General features: G+C 37.3%; 1 protein-coding gene across 3 annotated transcripts in view; it reads right to left on the bottom strand.

Moving 5' to 3' along the window:
* CAB39 (calcium binding protein 39) overlaps positions 1–24,662 on the bottom strand; it is an 86,562-nt gene that overhangs the window by 54,571 nt on the left and 7,329 nt on the right. Inside the window, exon 1 of one of the 3 annotated variants that reach the window (XM_024740497.1) lies at positions 20,697–20,719. The exons of the other annotated variants lie outside the window; for them this stretch is intronic. The gene's annotated coding sequence lies outside the window, so the exon portion shown is untranslated. Of the gene's footprint in view, positions 1–20,696; positions 20,720–24,662 lie in introns of those variants that run through there. 3 annotated transcript variants of the gene reach the window in all.

The raw sequence follows: 24,662 nt of genomic DNA on the forward strand, positions 1-24,662 counted from the left end.
CTTGAAAGGAGCCTGGTCCACCATCAAGCAGAACTATTCACAGGGTTCTGTCTCATTGAAGGATGTGAAACACCCAGGTACATGTCTGAGTTTTGGAACTGACAATCCCAAGAGTACGAAGATGCCAAAGCTGGAAGCAGCAATGGTTAAACAAAGGATAAGACGGTTACAAGACACCTTTCACCTGCCTGACTCTCATTTCCCACTTTCTTCCTTTGTCATACGTGTTTGAGAGAATTCTAGGGAACAATAACAGCAAGAGTTCACTGAGCAAGGCCCTTCAATAACTTTTCATTGCCCTTATGGTAAAATCCAAATTCCCTACCATAGCTTTACCCATCTCCAACTCGCACAGCCCACAGAAGCTCGCACAGCCCACAGAAGCTCGCACAGAGGTCCAGCCACGCTGAGGTCCTTTCTGTTCCCCAAATATGCCAACTACCTCTAAGCCAGAGTACCACAAACTTGCAAGTATGGTAAAAATCTTAATTTTTAAATCTAAATGGATATATGGGTTTTCACTGCCACTCAACTATTCTGTACATTCAAATTTCTTCTTAAACTATGCTTTGCCTAAACTATGTTTCAGACATAACTAGAGTTCATGAAGGAAATGGACAAAAATAGGTACTATAATTGAAAAAATTCATTTAGTTTTCAAATACTCATTTCCCCATTCCTTCAAAAAAAAAATTGGTTCATAATAAACCTCAGTAGGATTCCTTGGGCTGAGTCAAAACTACCAATGCCACTGGCAGAACGCCAGCCACTGTCCGCATTTAGAGGGCTGTGGAAACCCGTGCCTACCATCTCGCACACTGGCGGTAAGCGTGCTCCTGATGGTTTATTAGTGGTGTATGCCTGAATCCCAAAGGTAAAGAAGAGTTAGAGGGGAAATATAACTTGAAAATTGGGAGGAGGGAGGCCAGGGGTGGGGAATAATTTAGCATCCTTTTAAACTGAAATTAATATTTATGAAATAACATGCTAAATCTGCATGAAAGGAATTTGCAGGAGCATTTAGCACTGTTACACCTCTCAGGTTTCACGCATTTGTTTTTCTGTCTTTCCAAATGCTCTTTCTTTCTGCCTTTAACTCAATGACTCATCTTTTTTCCAATGGTGATGTCCTTTAAGGTTCTATCTTGGCTGTCTTCTTACCCTATATTCTCTGAGTGATCTCATCTACCCACGTTTTCAACAACCTGAAATCTACCTCCAGCCCCGACCAATCAGCCTACATTTCTAACTACTGCTCCCGAAAGATGTCCTCAAGGCAACTCAAACCTCATCCCCAAGTCCTGCTTATTTTTCTAAATTCCCCTTCACAGTGAATGGATCCATTGTTCACCCAATCACAAAACCTGGTCACCATAGCAGACTCTTTCCACTCATTAACTCTTCCATATAATCAGTTCACAATTTCAGTAAATTCTGTTTTCTAAATCCCTCTGTCCCTACAGACATCAAGTGTAGACCCTCGCTATTCTCCACAAAGGGCAGTGGTTGTCAATGGGGCCAATATCACCCCAGATGTTCTTGAAAATTTGGTCGCCACGATGACTGGGACATTTACTGACCCACTGAAATCACTTTAAAAAGGTGGGTGGGGTTGCTTTTTGTGCCACTGTTCACATAAGCACAGTCCTTAGCTAGCTTCTATATCCTTGGGGTAGGGAGGAGAGGGCTAGGCTGGGAGTCAGAATAAATTAAGTTTTTCTATCTACTCCTGCATTTATGTCCATCACTGAGTGTTAAACTTCTAGCTTTTAAAAAATGGTTATACTATTCATCATGCAAAATTCAAACATTAAAGGACTACTCAAGGTAGAAAGTGAAAATCACCCGCAAAGCCTATAGGGACAGCTAGTAATAACAGTTTGATATATATTTTTCTTTTTATTACTTGCTCTATATTTGTGGTCTTTCACATGGGGACTCTTCTCTAAAACAGATGGAGACCAGATGATAGTAGAAATGGGCACCTCCATCTTACAAAGCACAAAAACTTCAAGTCACTGGTCTGTTAGGTTAATACTCCTCAGAGTACAAAGCTCCATACCAAGAAACCGCTGGAGAACATACAGAACACCCACTGGGAAACTAGAAGGGTAACACCATTAGTTAGGACTGTTAGGCACTGACCTTCTTAGGCAATCTGACTGCTTTGGGCTCATGCAACATACCCCTAACCCCTAAATGCAGCTAACTCTAGTCACCTATGTACTGATAAACATTGAAAAGTAGTCAAATGGTCCATAAGCCACTAATTAGGACATTCATTCATTCAAGTACCAACCGTGCACTCACTATGTACCATACAAACTTAAGGCACCAAGAGTGGCTGCTCTCAAGAAGACAACATTCTGGCATATATGGATGTGGGTGTATGTTTTAAGACAATACAGAAAAGCTCCTGAATGACAACACATTCCTAAACAGCTGAGTTCACAGGACTCTGTGCTAACATATATGTTAGATCTGACTCATAAACTTGGTGGTCAAATGCAAAAACTGCAAACAAAAAACCCCACATACAATAATAAGACTGTTGCAGAGGACTATCAAGGTACTTAATTAAGCAGTCATGGAAAGTGTGAATTGTAGTAAACATCTGAATCCATTTTTTAGATAGCTGGCTCTGAGACCTAAATCCCCTGCTTCTAGGGTTAATGTTACTTGATTCAGATAAATATTAAATATCTACAACATGCTAGATCTTGTGTTAGGTGCTAGACTACCCATATAGTAAGGTAGGGCAATTATATAAGGCACAGTAGTTAATTACATGGGCTTTAAAGATAACCCGGGTTCAAATCCTGGCTTCACCATGCCTTAGCTGACTTAGACTTTTCTAAGCCCCCTTTCCTCATCTCTAAAATGGGAGAAACAATAGCAACCTAACAACTTGGTATAAGAATTGCATGTGTTTCAAGTGTTTAGAACAGCATCTGCATATGGTAAAATCTGAATAAACAGCAGTTAAGCATAATTACATGTTTTTTTTTTCCTTCTAAAATCTGATTCATGACTACTGTTTCCAAAGCCAAAATGGGTTTTAAAAAAGGTATCCAGGGCTTCCCTGGTGGTGCAGTGGTTGAGAGTCCGCCTGCCGAAGCAGGGGACACGGGTTCGTGCCCCAGTCCGGAAGGATCCCACATGCCGTGAAGTGGCTGAGCCCGTGAGCCATGGCCGCTGAGCCTGCGCGTCGGGAGCCTGTGCTCCGCGACGGGAGAGGCCACAACAGTGAGAGGCCCGCGTACCGCAAAAAAAAAAAAAAAAGAAACAAGAGAGGCCCGCGTACCGCAAAAAAAAAAAAAAAAGTATCCACACAGACTGTATAGCAATGTAAGATGAGTGATCTTATCCTTTTAAAACCTGCATCTAAAAGTTCTGATTCAGTTTTTGGAAGGATAGGCTACATGCCCTTCTAAGCTGCAAATAAGATGCAATGACTCAGCTCCATTAAAATAAACCATGGATAGCTTTAAGAAGCAACTGGACCTTTGGTTAATTACCAAAGCTACCATATACAAAGCTCATCATCAACTATGTCAAAACCAAAATTAAGTGTTCAAGAGCATACAAGACGACCTGTAAAGTGTGCTTTGCAATTAATGTATCTTGATCAGACTTTCAGGGGCCAATGATGTGCAACACTGGCTACTATGCAGGAGTTAGACTGACATTTTTTTATAGCCTAGATGGTAAATCAGATGGTTGCCATGGTGGTAATAGTAGCAATATTTTAAATAATGTAAGATCTCTCCTACAGTACTACACTTCACAGTTTACAAAGCCCCGTCACTTCTCTGTTTAATCCCTCCCCCAATGACCTCTCATTTCATTCAGAATAAAATCCACACTCCTGACCAAGGCCTGCAAGGCTCCTTGTGATCTACTGCTCTCTGTCCTCATCTCTTACACTCACGGCTTTAGCCACACTGTCTGGCTTGATATTCCTGGGCCCGGCCTAAGTACATTCCCCATACTGTTCATGGAGAGTTCTTCGCTCAGATCACTATGGCTCTCTCCCTCATTTTACTCACAGGGCCTTCCCTGACCAATGTTTCCAGAAGAGCACCTTTCCCCTAATCTCATCTCCTTATCCTGCTTCATCGCTCTTCCAGTACTTGTCACCATTACCTGACATATATGTCCCAGGAAAAGGACTCTGTTTGTTTCACTCATTCATTGTTGTATACCCAGACCCTGGAACAGTGTCTAGAACATACTTGTAGAATATCTGTAGAATGAGCAAACTAACTTTTGATTCTCAAGGAAAGAGTAGAACTCTTTTGATTCATTACTAAGTTTTATTTTTTTTTCTATTCTATAGATGAGTAAACTAAGGCACAAAAATATTGAATAATTTGTTCAAGCACCATGAAGCTAGTTAGTAAAGTGGAAGAGAAAGGACTTCCAAGGTTTTGACTCCAACTCTTAATGCACCATCTATCAGATTAACCAGTGTCTTTCATATGACAATGAATATGTTCACTATGTATCAGGAGACTTAAAAATGCTTCTCTCTTAAACCTGCTTCTCTTAGATTTATGTACCAAGATGGCAGCTGAATCATTACTTAAGACAGTTGAAAAAAAGGGAAAAAGCCCCAGGAAATATAATGGAACATTGTGAACTCATTTAAAAATCAATTCTTCTGAAGATTTCTACTGACGTGAAAAAATGCCCACAATTCCTTTTAACTGAAAACACTTTAGATACAAAGGTGCATATATATATTTATATGCACCACATATACATATGGGTGTATATATGTATATAAAATAGTCATGTATTCTATATATGCAAACACATATGTTGACTAAGAGAAAAAAATCAGAGGTTAATAATGGGTAGTGAGAATGTGTGTTCCATATTAAATTTTTCTTAATGTTAAATATTTACAATGTACATGTACAGTTTTTTCCTGATTATAAAAGTGCTATTAAAAAAATTAGTACAAGATCATTCCCAATAAGAGGAACCAGGGCTCCATGAAGGAGCAGGAAAATATATAAGATGAGCCGAGCCTAGGGCATGTTACCTCAGAAAGCAAAGATGGATGAGGTCCTGCCAAAAAAGACACAGGAGCCAACCTGAAAGGCTCCCACAGGCCTAAGATGGTACAATTTTGGCATAAAAAAGAAAAATTATTGCAATGAATTGACATGCAAATTAAAATTTGCATATATAATATGTTGTTATGTATTTAATAGTAGTACAAGTAACAATAATACAGTTAATATAAAACATTAAAACCCATGAAAATTATAATACTAAAAAAGAAAATTCAATGGTCACCTTAGTTTGTGAAAACTCAATACCCCCCAAACTGGTAAATAAAAGAAAGGGAATGGCACATTTAGCCTGTCTTTACTGCGTAGCCTGTATTTGAGGGTAGCCAAATAGTTGAAAGGGAAAGTTTTTTTATAGAAGATTCATATAGTTAATAAATGTAGAAAGAAAAGTAAAATATTATCATTTTGTAATCCTTGATGAAATAAGGGATCTAGGCAACAATTATCAACAGCCATTAAAATCATAGGTGAAAGGTTGATGGAGAACTTCATAGTAGATAACTGGAGCTGATAACTTGGAACACTGATCTATCATTAAAAATAGGAAAATCAGACATCAATGTGTCTCATGATAGGATGCAATAGGAAGTACAAAGGTCCATCTATAAAAATATTTGATCTCCTTTCCTCCACTTAAAAAAAAACTGAAGCTAATCAAGTTCCTAAACCTATCAGTCTATAGGAAACACAGGAGATGAAGGAACAAGTTAAACATCACATGGAATCACCAAGTCAAACCCACAACAAGGGCCCCTCGACAAGACGAATATTGGGTTTCTGCAGCAAATCAAATAGCATTAGCAGAGCGGGGGCAGGAAAGGCAGTGGAGAATGTTAAGTAATAAAAGAAACTCACTAGACATAGTCAAATATATGGCTCTTCTCTGGAGCCTGATTCAAATAAACAAACTATACAAAAGATACATGGGCAAGTCAGGAAAATTATACTGGGTAGGATAATTAAGAAATTACTATTAATTTTGTTAGGTATTATAATATAGTAGATATGTAAAAAATATCCTTATCAATTAGACATACATACTGAAATACAGGTGATTTGGGACTTGCTTCAAAATACTACAGCACCACCCCTCCCTAACAGTAAGGTGGGGCGGGATAGATGAAACAAGGTGAGCAAAATATTAGTAACTGTTGGAGCTAGAACTTCATTATACTAGAGTATTTGAATATACTTGAACATTTTCATAATTTTTAAAAATCAGTAATAGAGAACATTTTTTACTCTAAAGAATTGTTATGTTTCTTGTAATTGGTATGTCCATTGTGCTTTGCTTTTTTCCTCTTTACTTGCCTAAACGGTCAAAGTTAAATTTATGTATAACTGCAAAGTGATCACCTTAAACCATGTTTCTGGCATAAAAACAACCCTTTCTCCTCTATAGTCTCACAGCTCTTACTTAACTGTTCCAATGTATATGTGTTGTCATTCTGTCCACTGTAATTCAATAAACTAACTTATCTGCTGATGGCACAGGAAAAGAATATCTACAGAGGAAATAGGTACACACAGGCAATGCCTTCAACAGCTGACTTATAGTGCCCCTCCCTGAAATTCTTGGAAAACTACAGCAATGCCAGCATGAGTATCCCCGCCTTGGGAATGCCCCCCTTTTCTCTACTTGTCCAAAATCCTGCCCATGTCTAATTCCACTTTTAAATAACAGCTCCTCCATGAAGACCCCCACAGTAATCTTCCTCCTCACCCCTGAGCTTTCAAAACCTTGATTATAGTGTGCTTTTATTATTTACATATGTATCACCCTCAATGAGTCAGGAAGCCCCAAAACTGAATGTGGCAAAACTGAATACCAGCCAACATGTTACATTCTCGTAACATTTGGCATATTGCTTTGCATAAGACTCCAGACACATGTATTGACTGGAACTGAAAAACAGTTCTCAAAACAAAAAAGGCCACAGAAACGACCGATACATAAACAACCAGGAGTTAACCAGAAAGTTTTAATCTGAAACCCAGCCAGAACAGGGTTAGGGGCCACCACCTAGATGGTCTTGGAGGATAAGTGAGCAGGAAATCTAGGTAAGCACCTATAACTAGCTATTGCTATGTACAAAGTTGGACCCACACCTGCTCACTTAACTGTTCCAATCTGTAAGTTGCCACCTGTATGTTGTTTGTGCCATAAATATAACATGGCAAAATTCTGACTAAAGTGTAATAGATTCATGTAATTAACCAAGATGAAATACTGAAAGGGTGGATCTGGGTTCCCAAGATTGTGGCACAATTTGTAGAACCATCCTGTTTTGGATCTTCACACTTTTTTGCATTGACTTTTTATTAATGTTAAATTAGAATGAACTTCATTGACTGATCACTTGGGCATTATATTGTGATGTGTATTCTCTAAATCCAACACTTTCTATCCATGAAACTACCCCTTCCCACTTTCCCCAATTTCTATGGTAAATACTTGCTGTATGTCTTTAGATTCACATAAAAGGTCAGCCCTGAGATCCCATGTTGAACGTCTGCATCAGAATTCAAGGCAAGTCTTTTGACTTCAAATTCTCTTTGTATTTATTTGTCCTATCATCTTACAAACAGATCAAGTATCACAAAATGTACAACATGGAAGTATGACTTAATTATCAAAAAGTAATCAGAAATAAATGTTCACAAGTGTCTTTTTAAAAATATTGATCTTTAAATTCTGATCAAATAGACAAAAGGCAATTTCTAAGATTATTATGAGTTAAATAAATATGAAAAGGATACCCTTGACTGTCCTCTCCCCCCCTGAAAAAAACCCCCACAATATCAAAAAACAAAAATTGGCCCACATCTCTGTTCCATATGCTTTGGAGAGGATTTTTATTGCTCATCATTGACAACCCACGTTCCTTTTTTCTATTAAATAACAAGTGCATTGCACAGAGAGCTAGGAACTACCTTCCAGTTCCAACTAAAATCTCCCAAACACATGTATAGGTCTGAGTGACCATGAACTTCTCCAGCCACTCATCTTTTGGGAAAATGTCATATTAACTAAAACAAATCTCCTTTAGGCATATGCCTAATATTTTTTCCAGATCACTTTTTAAAAAGAGAGTTTGTTGGAGACCTCAAATCTCTAACATTTTCAGAATTTAGAAGTGTAGGTTAGGGTAGACTATTCTTGGTGGAACTTTCTCCATGACCCTAAAGCTAAATGTACCAATTACGTACATCATAAGGACCATTAATTCTGTTTTTTGTTGTTGTTGTTATTGTTTTTGGTAATCAAAAGTAGTAAATAATCATTAGGTGAATCAATCTTTAATAGTATTCCCATAAATTTAAATTTCTAGAAAAAATTCCTATTTTAAATTAATAGCTTTTGTTATGTATGAATTACAGATCGAGAACTTAATGAAATGGGCTTGGTAAATACAATGTTTAGAAATCATTTCACTTTTGTGTTCTTCTAATAGGCTTTCTATTAACCCTTGAAAGTTTCTTTTACTCACACTAAACATGCAAATGTCAAATTATGAATGTTTATGAAATATGCTCTAATGATAAAGTTCATTCTTTATTTGAACAACAAAGCAAGAGACACCTGTTTATAGGAGAGAGCTTTGCTTCAGACAAAGTAATTTTTAGACAAAAGTAGTTTTACAAGGATTTTTTAAAGCACCAGCTCTTGTTAAAAAAAAAAATCTGTGTATTAATTTTACAAACAGGAATCTCATGTTAAGCCTCAAACACTTTTTAAGAGAACCATACTACTAGTGTCAAGTTTTACTGTGGTAATTTCAGTGTATCATGCAGTCATTAAGGATTTCCAAGACTAAAATTACGATAATTAAGTAAAACAGAATACTTCAAGCTACCTTAAATCCTTTCTGGAACAGGGCAGGGCACATATAAACAATCACTTAAACAGTTCTAGAATTCACTTAGAGATATGGTTGGAAGTATTTTAACCAAACTGGAATTAGCTAAGTAATTCTTAGGAGTTAAGACTGTATCATGTTTCAGAGCTCTCTGACTTGTTTCTTGTAAGTTTAAATTTTAACCTTAAAAATACACACACACACACACACACACACACACACACACACTAACTTGAACCTGGCTTCTGCAGAAAAGTTTGCTCTTATACACCTGCTTTTTGCTCCATCTGAGTATTGGCCCCATAATAGTTTTCAAATATCTTTTGTTGTTTAAAAGAAAGGTAGTTTGCTCAGGACTAAAATAAGTTTCATGAATGGGACTACTCTTCTAAATGTTTTTTAACTTGCACCAAAAGCTTATGCCAATTTACACTGTCATCAACAGTGGATGACGGCAGCTATTTCCTCACCAGCCAACCAACACCAGCCCTACTAACCCTTTTGATTTTTGCCAATCTGTCAGATTAAAAATGCTATTCTCTTGACCTTCTCTTCCCCACACATCAACTTGATTCTTTGAATTGCTGATCACTGATGACAGTGAACACATTTTCATGCCTATTATCCATTTGTATTTCCTTAGCAAAATTGTTTGTACATCTCTAATGCCCATTATTCTACTGGGTCTGGAGTCTTTTTCTCATTGATTGATAGGATACTTATAATTATGAACATTATCCCTTTGTCTTTTTTTTGCAAATATGTTAGTTTTTCCATTTGCATTCCAACTTTTTGTCAATGTACAAAGTTCTCATTTTCTTATAGCTTTATCTATAATCTTTTTCTTTATGAATTCTGGGTTTCCTATCAAGCTTGTAACTGCATACTGACTATGATGCAAGATTTCATATTATAGATATCAGACATTACTTACAGTTAAACAATGGTATCCTTTTCTGAAATTAGTTCTAGTAGAATCTAATTTAACAAACCTTACTATGATATCCAGTTTGACAGTGAGGCAACTTTCACACTAGCACTGCTTAGTTGTGGGAAAAATCAATCAAGAAATCCACTATAGTAACATGAATTAGTGACCTTTCTCCAATAGCCACCTAATTAAGTTATTGGGGGGTGGGGTGGTACTGAATGTATTCTTTATAAATGGTGACTATACTAAAATACATGTTAAATAAGGATGATGCCAAATAAACATTTAAATGATATATTTTTCAAAAATACAAATCTGTGATTTGAGAATATTTTTAGATGTCATGTAGAAAGAAGAACTCAAAGCACTTTGAACAGCCTAATCAGACATATTAATATATAAATTACCATCACCATGCTAGCCTGTGAGCTGTCTGGGAACAAGAGCCATAATATTCCCATTCAGTCTGCGTTACATTTAGCACTGTTGGCAGCCAAATTCCTATAAAATGTATCCAGTTGTGCTTTTGTTACAGATAAAGAAGATAAAACTTGAAGGAGGTGACTCAATCAGAGGACTCCCCTCAGTTATTCTCCAGGATTCCAGCTTGTCACCACCCCTCTTAAAAGTGTGGTGTTCCAAACCAGACCCTGTACTCCACATACGATCCAGGACTACCTATCCATAGATTTCATAAATGTAGTCTTACACTCCATTAATAGTTTTGATACATTACATGGCAGCTCTCTATTGAGCAACATAATTGACCTGTATGTTCTGTAGTGAACCACATCCGCACCCATTGTTTACTACTGCCTTTTGCGACATAACCTGCTGGACTGAACAATTATTCCTATTAAATTGCTTCTGATTTAGATTCAATATACATTTGACATTTAAAAATTTTTCTTGGATCTCTAGTTTGTTAACCAGAGTATTATTAGCTTTCCTTACCAGATTCCTGTCAAATACAAATCTGTTCAGCAAGTCACACAGGTCTTCCTTTATTCCCTGTTAAAAGCACAGTACAAATACTGGAACCTTCCAATTAAAGCCGGCCATCAGTTTGTATTGTGTGTACAGTTGTTGATTTTTAAATTTTTCTGACATCAGTCTTAGCGGTTTTATTTTTTTTTAACATCTTTAATGGAGTATAATTTCTTTACAATGGTGTGTTAGTTTCTGCTTTATAATAAAGTGAATCAGCTATACATATACATATGTCCCCATATCTCTTCCCTCTTGCATCTCCCTCCCACCCTCCCTATCCCACCCCTCTAGGTGGTCACAAAGCACCAAGCTGATCTCCCTGTGCTATGCGGCTGCTTCCCACTAACTATCTATTTTGTGTGTACAGTCATTTAAACAACCACAAGGCCACCAGGTTACCTAACTCATTACCACTAGCAGTGATAGCGTACAGATCTCTCTGATTTCAAGACACATATATTCATACATAAAAAATATGTATCACATACACACAGACACACACAAAGTACCACCAAACAGCACTTATCCTCACTATGCAAAATTACACTGACATTCTCCATTCTATTTTATTCTATCCTAGTCCCCTGCTCCCTTCCCTCCCTTTTAAAATGCTAGTCATAGCCCACTAAATTGATTTCATAACCAACTGATAGGATGGGACGGGCAGTTTGTAAAATAGATTTATAATCAACCTGAGTAGTTCATTTACTAACGATAGCTATCTTGTTCACAATGCTTAATTTCTCAAATTATCACAAGGCAAAAAGATTTCATCACTTGGTTTAAGACTTGAAATCATAGTTACATATTACAAAGCATTATTTAGAAATACTTGTAATACATGACTAATTAACTGATTTCCATGAATATGTTAAAAGCCTTTTATCAGTATGGATCTGCCATCTTTAATTTTATCTACACCGATTCATTCACAGATAGTCTAAGGAATTAAGTTACATTATCATAGTTGTAGAATTAGTTTCAGAAACATGAACTTCAACTATTCCTTGACAAATTAGCACTGAATTTAATAATATGAAAGGTTAATCAGTGTCCACATTTTTAAATGTGAAACCATTAATCTTCAAGGAAAAAATTATAAATCCATTTTTCTTCTGGTTCAATTTACTACTCACTTTGCCACAAGGTTGTGGAAGCACAGTCCATATGACCATGAGTAAACATCACAGCCTCACCCATGTTTGGTAAAGAAGAAAAAGCAAATAGCCAATCCTGCTCTTTTAAAAAGATGGTAATTCCTTAAAAAAATTGTGTAATTCAAAACTTGAACAGTAAACAAGTGAGAAAATTTGAAACAAAGTTCAAACAAGAAAAATAAAAGCCTTTTCGAAAATTATTTTTTTGTCAAAGAATTAAGATAGATTGAAAGAGTAAGAAAATACTGTGGTTCTAAAAAGTTACACCTGAGAGTGTTGAAATGATTTTTATTTTTTTCCTTTCAGTCATTCCAATTAAGAACTGTATTTTGAAAAAAAATTCCTTTTTAAAATTTATAACCGTAAAACTTATTTCTAGAGGATCAGATGTAAACCTGAAAAATCACTCTCCTTCAAGGTTCAGCATTGCTATTTCTGTTCTGGCTAAATGCCCACAAAAGCATAAACATGCCACAAAACCAGCCTGAGCTGAAGCACCATAGTTGGAGATTTGAAGGTTTGTTTTCTTTTAAAACTGCTCAAAGGCCACCGTATGGTGGTATTCAGTGTAAACAGACTTTTTCCAGCAGAAATATTTAGAGTCACAGAATACACAGTTGCATGGCCCTTTAGAGGATCATGTAGAACATTTTACCCAAAGATGATTTCTCTGAGAATTCTTCTAACCAGTCAACATTCCTTTCCACCCCTCCAAATCAACACACTAACTGGCATATGGAGGCTTGATCCTGAGTTGAGAGAAAAACTCTAGATGAAATAATGAGGCTAAAAACATTTTATATCAGAGGAAGTAACTGAATTCATTTGTCACCTGATTGGCATGATTGTATATAAAAACTCTTGCTTGTGTTTTTGGAGGGTAAAAGTTCTCAATCCTACAGCCAAAACTCAGCTCGTGGACCAAAAGATGTGGTCATGCCTCATGTGGTACACACAGGAATTCTTCCAGGACTCAGAATACAGCTAGGGAGACAAGGCACACACAGGAAGAGTGAAATCTATGGAAGACTAATACATGCCACCAGATCCTGCATGACAAAACCCAAATAAGAGAGCCGAGTTGCAAGCTCAGAGGACAGACAGGGCACTGTGTGTTGAAGGTCTCACACTTCATTCAACAGGGGAGATGATTCTTGAGCTGCATTTTGTAGACAGAATAAATTTGGATGAAAGTCAGAAAATGTATTACAATTGATTAGAGAGCTTTATGCAACAATCTGAACTCTGATAAGGAAACAAAAATTATTTTGTAATTTCATCAAGCTCTGGTGGGTAATAAAGTGCTTGAATGAAAAGGAAGGCAGAAGGCAGTGAGTTTACAGAACTCACTGTAAACTTAAGTGCTGTTTACAGAATAAACACATGGCTTCTTTTATTGCTCAAAGAACATTCCCCACTTTATGGAGTGGTGCTTTTTAGGTGAGTGTTGACATCACAATATAGTCACAATGGAAAACTTGCTTTTTATCTGAAAGCTGTATTGAAAATGCACAACAGAGACATCTTATATCCAAGGGAGTATAGACAGTTAAGTTTTAGGTAGAGGCCGCAAAACATTCAGGAAAAGCTACAACGCATACATTTTCTTCCATTAAAAACTTATTTCCTTCTACAAAAATTCTGAACATGGGATTCTGTTTTTCCTTTACTGTTTCAGCAGAAGAATGCTACCAACTCAAGTGAATATGATTACTAGGCCTCAAAAATCCACCTTCTTAGTTTTTAACTTGATCTACCAAATATTTGGGTTATTGCTAACCATGTCACCAACCTATCAGAATCACAGTGGTTTAAACAGGAAGTTAATGAGTTAAATGTTAAAATTAGGCTTTCTACAGGTATTCTGTGGGTAGGGGGCACACAGGGTGAGCTTGTTCCATAAAAGTGGGAGTCTGGTGATCCAGGCTTTCTTGAAGTTTTTCCAAACTAAAATGGTGTTAGCCTTGAATCTCACAGTGGCTTTTAAACCTTGCCCTAAGGTCTGGAGCAGGTGAGGGTCCACCTCATCTCTAGCCCAAACACCTCACTTCTATCAGTTTTTTATGTTGGGCTTCTGTGTCAGAAATTTAACAAATTAAAAAAAAATTACTACCTTATAACGTAAAACACTATCCATTAAACATGTTTGGGGGACTTCCCTGGCGGTCCACTCGTTAAGACTCCATGCTCCCAATACAGGGGACACATGGGTTCGATCCCTAGTCAGGGAACTAAGATCTTGCATACCTCACGGTACAGCCAAATAAAATAAAATTTAAAAAACAAACAAAAAAAAAAACCAAAAAACATGTCTGCATGTTGGACATAGAACTGTTTTCTGAGGAATTCAATGACCTGGCCTCCAAGTCAATTTATACAACTAGATTTGAAATCAAGTCCTGGTTAAACTCTTTAATTTTTCAAAGGCAGATGATTAGTGCTGCTGGCCCCCTCAGTTAATTGTTAAAGCAGAGTAGTTACTAGAAAACTATAACCTTGGACCTCTTTGGTACTCAATTTTCATAAAAAGTTCAATGGCATGAACGATTATAGGGGGCCATTTCCATAGCTATAGAGCATCAGAAAAGTAGTGATTTAATTAAACTGTGCTCCAGTCTAACATTATTCCTATGTCTTGTACTAAGATGCCTTATACTTGAACTGGGTACTTTTACAGACACTTCAGAGAACAGAGAGAAGTGTACCAAGGACCCAGAGCCTTCATTAATAAAGGATCCACAGGGTCTCAATTCCTGGAAAAATAATTCTTCTCCTAAGTGGCTGGTTTACTTTTTATCTCATGAACACAGCCTTGCAATTGATCGATTTCTTCTTTGTTTTGGCTTCTAAAACTCAAAGCCAAATGAGTGGTCCCCAACTAGCTAGTGTAAAAGACATGCATTTATTTGTGTACTAACCCTGCCCCAGGAATCATTTTGTCTTTCCTTATTTTTCCTTTGCTCCTTATCTAATTCTCTGGGGTGAGGGAGAGGATGAGACAGAAAGGGGAAAAGAGAAGGAAACATACCCCTATTTTTTTGCATTTCCCTAAAATGGAAGGCAAGAAACATGAAAAAAAAAATAACTAGCTAATCTTAACATAAGGGTGTGGTTTTAACCTTATCACCATGATAAACTTGTTAAATACTGCAAGATCTAGTGTGTCAATTTTCTCGCTCAGGTGGAAATAGGTAACACTGCTAAGGGGACATCCCGTCTGGGAAGAGATTACGAAATTAAGTCAAACACGGAAAGTGTATTGAGGCAATCAACGTGTATGGTGTGAAGCAAAATAAAGTACTTCCATCACTGTTCTTCAGAGTCAAATAATTTCTGTGAATAACAATGGCCCCAGCCTCTTTTCTAACATAGAGAGATGGCTGTCACAGCTCCTCCATCACTCAAAGAGCTCTGACTCCAGCATGCAACTCCTATTCAGTCCCTGTCATTTGGTAAGTAAGGATAAATAAAAAATACTTCCAAGTTTATTCAACATATTTTTCAAGCCCCTATTACCTATGAGGCTTTACAGATACAAGGTCTGAATGGCTGTGTTTACAGAAAATATTTTTAGCCAGTTATACAAAATGTATTCTATTCAACTAGTGTAAAAAATACCATTCATAAATTAAAATAATGGCTGAATTATACTTCCAAACCTCTATTCTATTCCAATGTCTTCTAGGAAATTAGGAAAAACAACAAGAATGCAACTAGGGGTCAGGGCATTTGGGGCGGCGGGGGGGGGGCGGTGCAGAGGCAAAGGGCACTTCACTGTAGCTGAAACAAACTGAGAATGATGCGATAAATCAAAATGCTACTCAATCAACAAACATTGCTGGTTTAGACTAAAAGCAGAACACCCAGCCCCTCCTGTATTTCCAGGATTGCTGATACAAATGCAGTAGCTTTTTAGTCAGAGGTGGATTTCCTTTAGGATACTATGGTCCAATTCTTTACAGACTCCTCTGGGCCTTGAGGGTATCTATGGCCAGAGGAGCTAAGATGGAGCCTGTTTTTAAGGCTAAAAAGAAAGATAAAGGACAAAAGAATAGCAAGAAATATGTGGCCTCAGGGCAGACAAATAACCAAGAAGTCCTTTAGAACTTGCATCTTGGACACCTAAACAAATCAGATAGGAGGCTAAGAATGCCAACAATCCTCACAGCTGGGAACATCACAGGGTCACTCTATAGGGTCATAAGGTCCCCAGCACCATCTCCTTCTGGCAACTGCCCCTCCCACCCCACACCATTAACATAGCTCCAATAGGAGGTGCTATAGTCCTTTAAGAACCATACCCCTGCTGTCCCCAGCAAAGTAACCTAGAGAGGAAGGTAGACCCCGGGCTAAAGTGTCTATTTATGTGTCTATTTCATGGGCTGAAGCTCCATGAAAGAAATGTAGGTGACCAGGCTTTCTCTATCAGGTGGAGAAAGCTGGTCTGCAGAGAGAGGATGCTGGGGGGAGCGGGGCCACGACAGTGAGTAAACAGAGAAACACAGTGGCAGATGGACACTCACAATAGAGTCTGTGTCCCTGGTGAGAACTCTTGGTGAGACCCCAGTGCATTTCTGCCTTGAGTGTTTGACTCCTCCCTGAGATAAACTTTCACTAAATCTCTGCCTTGTTGGAAGAAAGGGAGTTCCAAGTAACATAGGGGCTACTTCCTAGGCATCACTGCTCCAGGCCTGTGCCTCAGAAAGGCAACTCTAATAAGGGTAGGGCTTAGACATTGCTCTCTCAACCTTTTAGAGGCCAAAACTGGAGTAGTGAAGACTGAGAGTGGCACCATCTTTTACTCTACCGTGTACTCCACATACCTACTTTTGGGGCTGGAGATCTGAAATGTGTCATTAAATGACACAGGAAGTAACATAAAAAAATGAAAATGTGTAAATAGATATGTCCATTTATTGTCACAAACTGAGAATAAAGCTCAATATTATATAAGCAAATGCAAATTAAATGCAATTTTTTCCCATGGACATCCTAAAGTGAACTCTCAAGATGATTTTGTGAAACCCTTTATCTTTCCCTTGAAAACAGTTGCTCTGAAATGTGGAAGAAATATGGAAAAGTTTAAGAATTAAAGATTATATAAATATATAAGTGTAGTGAATACAGGTATATCATCTCTTTAAACAGTCCTTTTAAGAAACCATAAACAAAACGAAAAGACAACCTACAGACTGGGAGAAAATATTTGCTAACGATGCAACCGACAACGGCTTAATTTTAAAAATACACAAACAGCTCATACAACTCAGTAACAACAAAAAAAAACCCAATTAAAAAATGGGGGCTTCCCTGGTGGCACAGTGGTTGAGAGTCCGTCAGCTGATGCAGGGGATACGGGTTCGTGTCCCGGTCTGGGAAGATCCCACATGCCACGGAGCGGCTAGGCCCAAATCACTAAGTATTAGAGAAATGCAAATTAAAATTAAAATGAGGTACCACCTTACACCGGTCAGAATGGCCATCATCAAAAGTCTACAAATAACAAATGCTGGAAAGGGTGTAGAGAAAAGGGAACCCTCCTACACTGTCGGTGGGAATGTAAATTGGCTCAGCCATTATGGAAAACAGTATGGAGGTTCCTTAAAAAAACTAAAAACAGAGTTGCCATATGATCCAGCAATCCCACTCCTTGGCATATATCCGGAGAAAACGCTAATTTGAAAAGATACATGCACGCAAATGTTCACAGCAGCACTATTTACAATAGCCAAGACATGGAAGCAACCTAAACGTCCACTGACAGATGAATGGATAAAGATGATGTGGTATATACACACAATGGAATACTACTCAGCCATAAAAAAGAATGAAATAATGCCATTTGCAGCAACTTGGATGGACCCAGAGATACTAAGTGAAGTAAGTCAGAAAGAGAAAGACAAATACCATGAGATCACTTACATGTAGAATCTAAAATATGACACAAATTAACTTATTTACAAAACAGAAACAGACTCACAGACATAGAAAACAAACTTACAGTTACCAAAGGGGAAAGGTATGTGGGGCGGGGTACATTAGGAGTTTGGGATTAACAGACACACACTACTACATATAAAACAGATAATCAACAAGGACCTGCTGTATAACACAGGGAACCCTACTCAACATTCTGTAATAACCTACATGGGAAAAGAACCTGAAAAAAGATGGATATATGTATAACTGAATCACTTTGCTGTACACCAGAAACTAACACAACATTGTAAATCAACTATACCTCAAAAACAAATTTTTTCTAAAAAAAGTCTTTTTCAGAGTTATATGGCATCCAACAACAACCACTGAAAAACTAGAACTCCACAACTTCTCTTTCTTCAGTAGTTCCTGAGAAGCTACACATATGAGTGGAGGAAGAGTGAAAGAGGGAATTGGGGCAAAAACAAGGTGTTTACACTTAGAATCTCTCCATTCAAATGTCTGACTTGAGGTAAAGCAGAACATTTTAGAGTTAGAACATCGGAGTTCTCATTCAGAGAGAAAAGTCTTTTGGTTCAAAAGAAGAATCAGATAGCTGCCATGGCTCCAGAATAAATGTCTCAAAAATCAAGCTACTTTAGGAGGAGACACCTGAGGATCTGAGAGACAACCCTGCTCCTTAAGCATCAAAAATAATAAATAAGTAAATAAGGCAGGGAAGGGGTCCAAGAACAGCTAGTTTTGCAATTGCTAAATGTTAGATGACATAATTTATCATCCAAACCAGGACAATTCAGGGAATAAAGGGTGACACAATGAATAATTATGTGAGGACAACAGGCATAAACCTGGACTTTTCCTGGCAAGCCAAGACATTTGGTTACCCCTACTAAACTATGGCCATCTTGCCTCCCCTATGACCAGACAACTTTTCTATTTCATTTACTCTGATTTAGCAAAGGCAAAGCACCCTCCACCTACAGCAAGGCCTAGCAGGGTCACCTGCATATAAATACTTGTCAGTGATGATGAAAATAAGTCTTTCTTAGCAAGAAAAGTATTTTTTGGTATTTCAAAAATCAGCAAACATCTACAATTCACCAGGAAGAATATGCCCACGTCATGGAATAACTTAACTCTTGAATCTCCCACCAACTACTCTGCTCCAGGCCAGGTAGTCAACAATTTGCCAGTTCCCCTATGTCTTAAATATTATCCTGACTCATCCTATCCTGCTCTCATTGCTGAAGGGATCAGAACAAGCTGATCCAATTGATCTAATTTGCCCCAAAGGTTAATTGTACTCTGTATTTACAACATTTACATAGCATTTACATTGTATTAGGTATTATAAGTAATCTAGAGATGATTTAAAATATACTGGCGGATGTACAAAGGTTATAGACAAATACTATGCCATTTTATACATAAGGGCATATTCTGGTATCCCATGGGGGTCCTTGGAACCAACTCCGCTCAACCCCTGCCTGTGGATACAGAGGGCCAGGCTGTACATAAAATTGCCTTATCTCACGTCTCAACCCACCCCTAGTAGCATAAGCATTATCAGTTTTTAAAATCTCTATTTAATAGCCTCTGCCCCATTGTTTATTTGAATTTCTTTTATTTAGCCACTATCTGAATTGACTACTCATTTATCCAGTGCTTTTAGTCTTACAACCTGTTTGAAAAACAACATCTTTTAAGAGCTGAGAACATAGGCTCTTATCACACCCAAGTTGGAATCCAAGACCCGCCATTTAGGACAAGTGTGCACAAAAGCTCTTGGGCAAAACATTTACTTTCTGAGTCTCGATTATTTACATAATGATAGGATGACTATTAAATTTTTAACATGAATAAAATGCCCAGGGTAGTACTGAAAACACAGGGAGAGCTTACTAATAAATGGCAGTTATCAGTCTGTATGAGCTTTTACTATTACTGAAGTAAATATTAACCTTTTGTCTATCATTATGCAAAGTTTTTTCACATATTTACCTTAGTGTCTTTTCCCTTTCAATCACTTGACAGCAATGGAAATAAGCCTGCTTCTCATCCAAAGGTCTGATAAATATTCAGATAAATGTTCTCTCTAATTTATGTTTTTATTTGTTTTCTCATTCTCCCATCAGATTTATTTTCATAAAGGGGTAGCTTAATTATCAAACTCGATTTTCCCGAAGAACAAATAACCAATTATCTAAAAATCTTTTGCTAAACACTCCTTCCTCCTTCCCCACTGATGTATGATTTCACTTATGTATTAGGTGCATATATACCTCTCACTGAACTCCCTAAGTTGACTTTTTAAAAATCTGACTGTATTCTCTGGCCAAGAATACACTAATTTAACTTGGGAAATTTTCTTGCTTCATAACATTCAGTACTCACATTCAAGAACATGGTAACTCTCCATTCTTAAGTCGTTTTTTCACTCAGTTAAGTTTATACTAGTTTTCTTCAGAGATCCTAAACATTTCATATCAATATCCCCAACTTAGGAATTTTATCTTTTGTTGCTATGATGAGATTTTTCTCCCAGTATTTTTATAACTGGGTATTGCTAGCAAGAAAAATGCTACCAACATTTAAATATCTTTTTGTGGTATATACCTATCTCATTGAACTCTCACTTTTAGTTTTTCAGTTGATTCTGTTGGTTTTCCTAGGTTTAAGATTGCAACATCTGCAAATATTGCTATTTTCCACCATTTTTTTCAAGCAGTTATACCTTTTATTTGATGCATTCTTGCACTGGCCAGGATAATATCAAACATCAAAGGTGTATGGCACGCTTGTTTCATTTTCTGATTTCAAGGGGAATTCCACCAATGTTTTCCCGTTTAGTAGGTTGTTTGCTGTTGGTTTAAAACAGATATTCTTTTAAAGAGTTCATAATCAGGAAGAACTGTTGAATTAGCATTGTTATCTTGGCACATACTGGTATGATACCGCAGGTTCAATGTATGCTGATACCAGACCTCAAGGGTTCAAAAACTAGGCTCTGTGACTTACTGGCAATTTATCCTTGGACATGTAATTTAACTTCTTGGCCTAAATTTCTTCACGCATAAAATGAGGGTAATAATAACAACCTCTTTCTTAGGGCTGTTTTGAGGACTGTTAACTGAGATAATATATTAGAGCAATGCCTGGCACACAGTAAATACCAAGCGTTATTTGTCTTCTTTAATTCAGAGAATTTCCTATTTAATTAAATTTGCTGGTGTTTTACTGAGAATTTTCATGGCTATTTCCACAAGTGAAATCGAAACATAGTTTTCTTCTTTTGTAGTGTCTCAGCAGGTTGTCTCTCTTATATTTTATTGTGTTTTTAAGAGTTCATGCTGGTTTTTAAACATGAATTTTATACCTCCTGGTATTTTTGTAGAATCTAGAATAGATGAGATAGTTTATTGATAAGTTTTTCAAGATTTTTAAAAGAACTTATCCTGTCTGTTATAGAGGTCTGAAGATTCCCTCCTTTTTTTGGTTGGGAGGCCACGGCCTTTAATATACATGTAATATATTCCATGATTAACAATCTATTGAAGTGCAGCAGCTCTTAAGACAATTCCTAAAAGCAACCAGTTCCACCTTTATCGTTAGCTCTTTCAAAGTTGCGCATGACATACAAATTTAGAGCTACTGTCTTTCTCTCTGGTCACTTCCTTCCGGATGCACTGCTATGCCTTGTTCCTCTTCCCTATTCCTTCCTCTTCTTAACAACAACAAAAGCATCTGCAAAAGATAGCTGTGCCCTTTCCAAACACCTATGATAGCCTAGGCTAAGGACACTCATCCCTCACTACATTTAATTTTAAAAGTGGAGGAGCTTTCATAAGATAAAAGTGAAAAAAGCTCACCCCCCCCCCCCCGATAAGGTTTTAGCTTTTGTGAGGATGGAGTGCACTCCCCTACTGTCCAGTCCTCTTCCATCAACTTACTTCCAGTCACTCACTAGGTAGTCTTCAGGAACAAGAGCAAGACTAGCTCTTGAGTAAACAAATGGGTTATGACCAATCTTAAAGAACAGGGGTGAATGATTCTAACAATATAAAACTAGGAAGTATTTACTTTGCTGTGTGCACATACAGGAAGATGGTACCAGTTCTAGTTCCTCCTTGCCTACTTGAGAAGGCAAGGCACAGGGATGCAGGCCACTGTATCTGCAACTGATTTGCCAGATGCAGCCTAGGAAAAGTGTATTATTATAAAGCTATATTCTAATACAATAAACATAAGTAAAGTGATCTTGTAAAGACATCAAAATGACTTCTAAGTCCTAAAAGATATTCCAACTTAAATTATACGATTTAACATTTTTCAGACAATCTCAAATATGAATGAAACTATGAATCCTTACAGATCCATATCTTGGCTACATCCTAATCCAACACACTTAATAGAATCCTATTAGGAAAAGAAATAGTTAATAAATGGACAGTAGCTTCTAGAAGTCAACACTCTGCTAAGGACTCACCCCTTTCTGGAATCTGTCCAGCAATCATCAAATTCACTGTCTATGACTTGTGGATTCCACCTTTTCCTCTTTTGGAAGAACAGTACATTAGCTTCTCTCCTCTGCCTGCACAGCTCTCTCTCTTCACAGCTCCTCAAAGACCCCTGACAGCTACTCAGTAATGTACAAGTTGTCTCAGTGTCCTAGGATATCACACATCCTGACCAAAAAGACTTGATCTCATCTGTTTCTGTAACAGAAATTTCCTATGTTCCAGGATGATTCTACATTTCAATACCTTGTGGTGAAGGCAAGAGAGTATGGTGGGATGCAAGTGCACCCTCCGGGACCAGGGTTTCAAATTTAGGGCCCCCTTCTAGGTGTATGATTTCAGACCAATTACTTAGTTTCTTTTTCTCTGTTTACTCAACTGAAAATATGGTAATGAAAATAGGATTACTAAAGGAGTAAATGAGGTAAATATATATAGCGGTCTTAAACTTTATACCAGCAGGTAACATATATGTGCCATGTTAGTAATTATTTATTCTTTTTACCTCATTCCTCTTACTAACACAAGTACAGAATCTTTATGCTTCTTTAATACTGACTTGGTCTGCCTCAGTGATGCTGATGAGAACCTCTCATTTCAGAAACTTCAGGTCATACTGAGGACAAATGGGCAATAAAAGAAACAACAGGAGAAAATTTAATTAGGGATGGACAATGTAAATGCCTCAACAGGTGACAAAAATGACTGAAGCAGCCAGCTAAGTTCAGGACAATGGAGAACAGTCTACAAACTGGATTTGGCCCCCACCATTGTTAATATCCTCTAAATGTTCCTTTGCTTAGGTCAGGACACAAAAATTAAACCCTCAATAGCATTATAAAATACTGAGGATGGGGGAATTTAAAAAATGCAGAAATGGAGATGAAACAGGAAAGAACAACTTTTACCTTGTTCTTCTTTTAGTGAACTGCAACTGTAAGAATACTAAATTAGCCACTGATCTAGGTATGTACTTATTTGTAGTTAATTACATGCTATAAAGAAAGATTATTCTAAACTTAAGATACTGTTAAAAATAGTTTAAAAAATACAATAATATGGCATGAAGCAATTATGAGTCCATTTACAATTAGGAGGCAAATCAACTTTAAGTGGGTCCTTACGGCTATTTTAAAGCTTACTATTCGAAAGGGCTGATATCAGAGCAAATGATATATCCAGCTACAGATCAAAAAGAGTTCAGGTTCACCCGAAGGCCACTTTAACACTTCCAACGCCCTAAAATATTTTTGAAAGTGTGTACAGTGCAGAAGGAGTTTTATAACTTCAGTTATCATAAAAGCTAAAAGGTATTGGGCACTTAAAGCATATCAGACACATTATGCAAAGCACTTCTTACTGAATCCTCCAATCCTCAAGATTACTTCATCCGTAGGTTCTACTCTTGCTATTTTACAGATGAGAAAGCTGAGGCAGAATGGACACAGAACACCCCGCCCAAGAAAACACAACCAGAATCTAAATCCAGGAATTCTAAAGCGAGAGCCCTTCCTCTTCTAGGCTGAGCTTTAGTTTTCTCACTCACAAAACAGTCTTGACAGTATCTTCTCACTCTAAATCTTAAGAGTTTATAAATTCATGTAACCTCACAGTGTTTCTCGAATTGAATGGTGAATTATTTCAGTAACTAATAACATACATTTAAAAATAGAACAAAATAAAAAGTATCAGAACACATGCACTGTACATAGGCAGGCCTAAGTATTGTTTCATGAAACTTCTTTTTCAGTTTTGACAGTGTGTTTATATATGTGCTGGGTCACTGATTAAAAATGGAATTTCTCACTGTGGGCTGAAGTTTAAAAAGGGGGGGGGGCGGAGCTTGAAAAGCCACTCACCTGAAGCGTTCATTCTTTTACTTAACAAAACTGAAAATAAATTATTCCAACCTTAATTGAATTCCAACTTGCTGTAAGTAATCATTCCAATTAAAAAGTAAATGCTTTGAATTCCATACTAATAAGTATGGAAATAAGAGGTTCTCCCAAATTATGTTCCAACAGAACCCTCCTTCAAGGTGTTTGTGGGTACTTCCTGGGGAAAGGAGGTGTTCTTGTTACCAAATAAACTCGAAAATTGGGAAATACTGTACATTACATTTCCCTCCTGGACAGTCAAAATGCACATCATTAAAAACTCTGAAAAGCTCTGCAGAAAAACAA

This window comes from Neophocaena asiaeorientalis, unplaced genomic scaffold, assembly GCF_003031525.2.
Source record: "Neophocaena asiaeorientalis asiaeorientalis breed wild unplaced genomic scaffold, Neophocaena_asiaeorientalis_V1.1 scaffold388, whole genome shotgun sequence".
Lineage (NCBI taxonomy): Eukaryota > Metazoa > Chordata > Mammalia > Artiodactyla > Phocoenidae > Neophocaena > Neophocaena asiaeorientalis.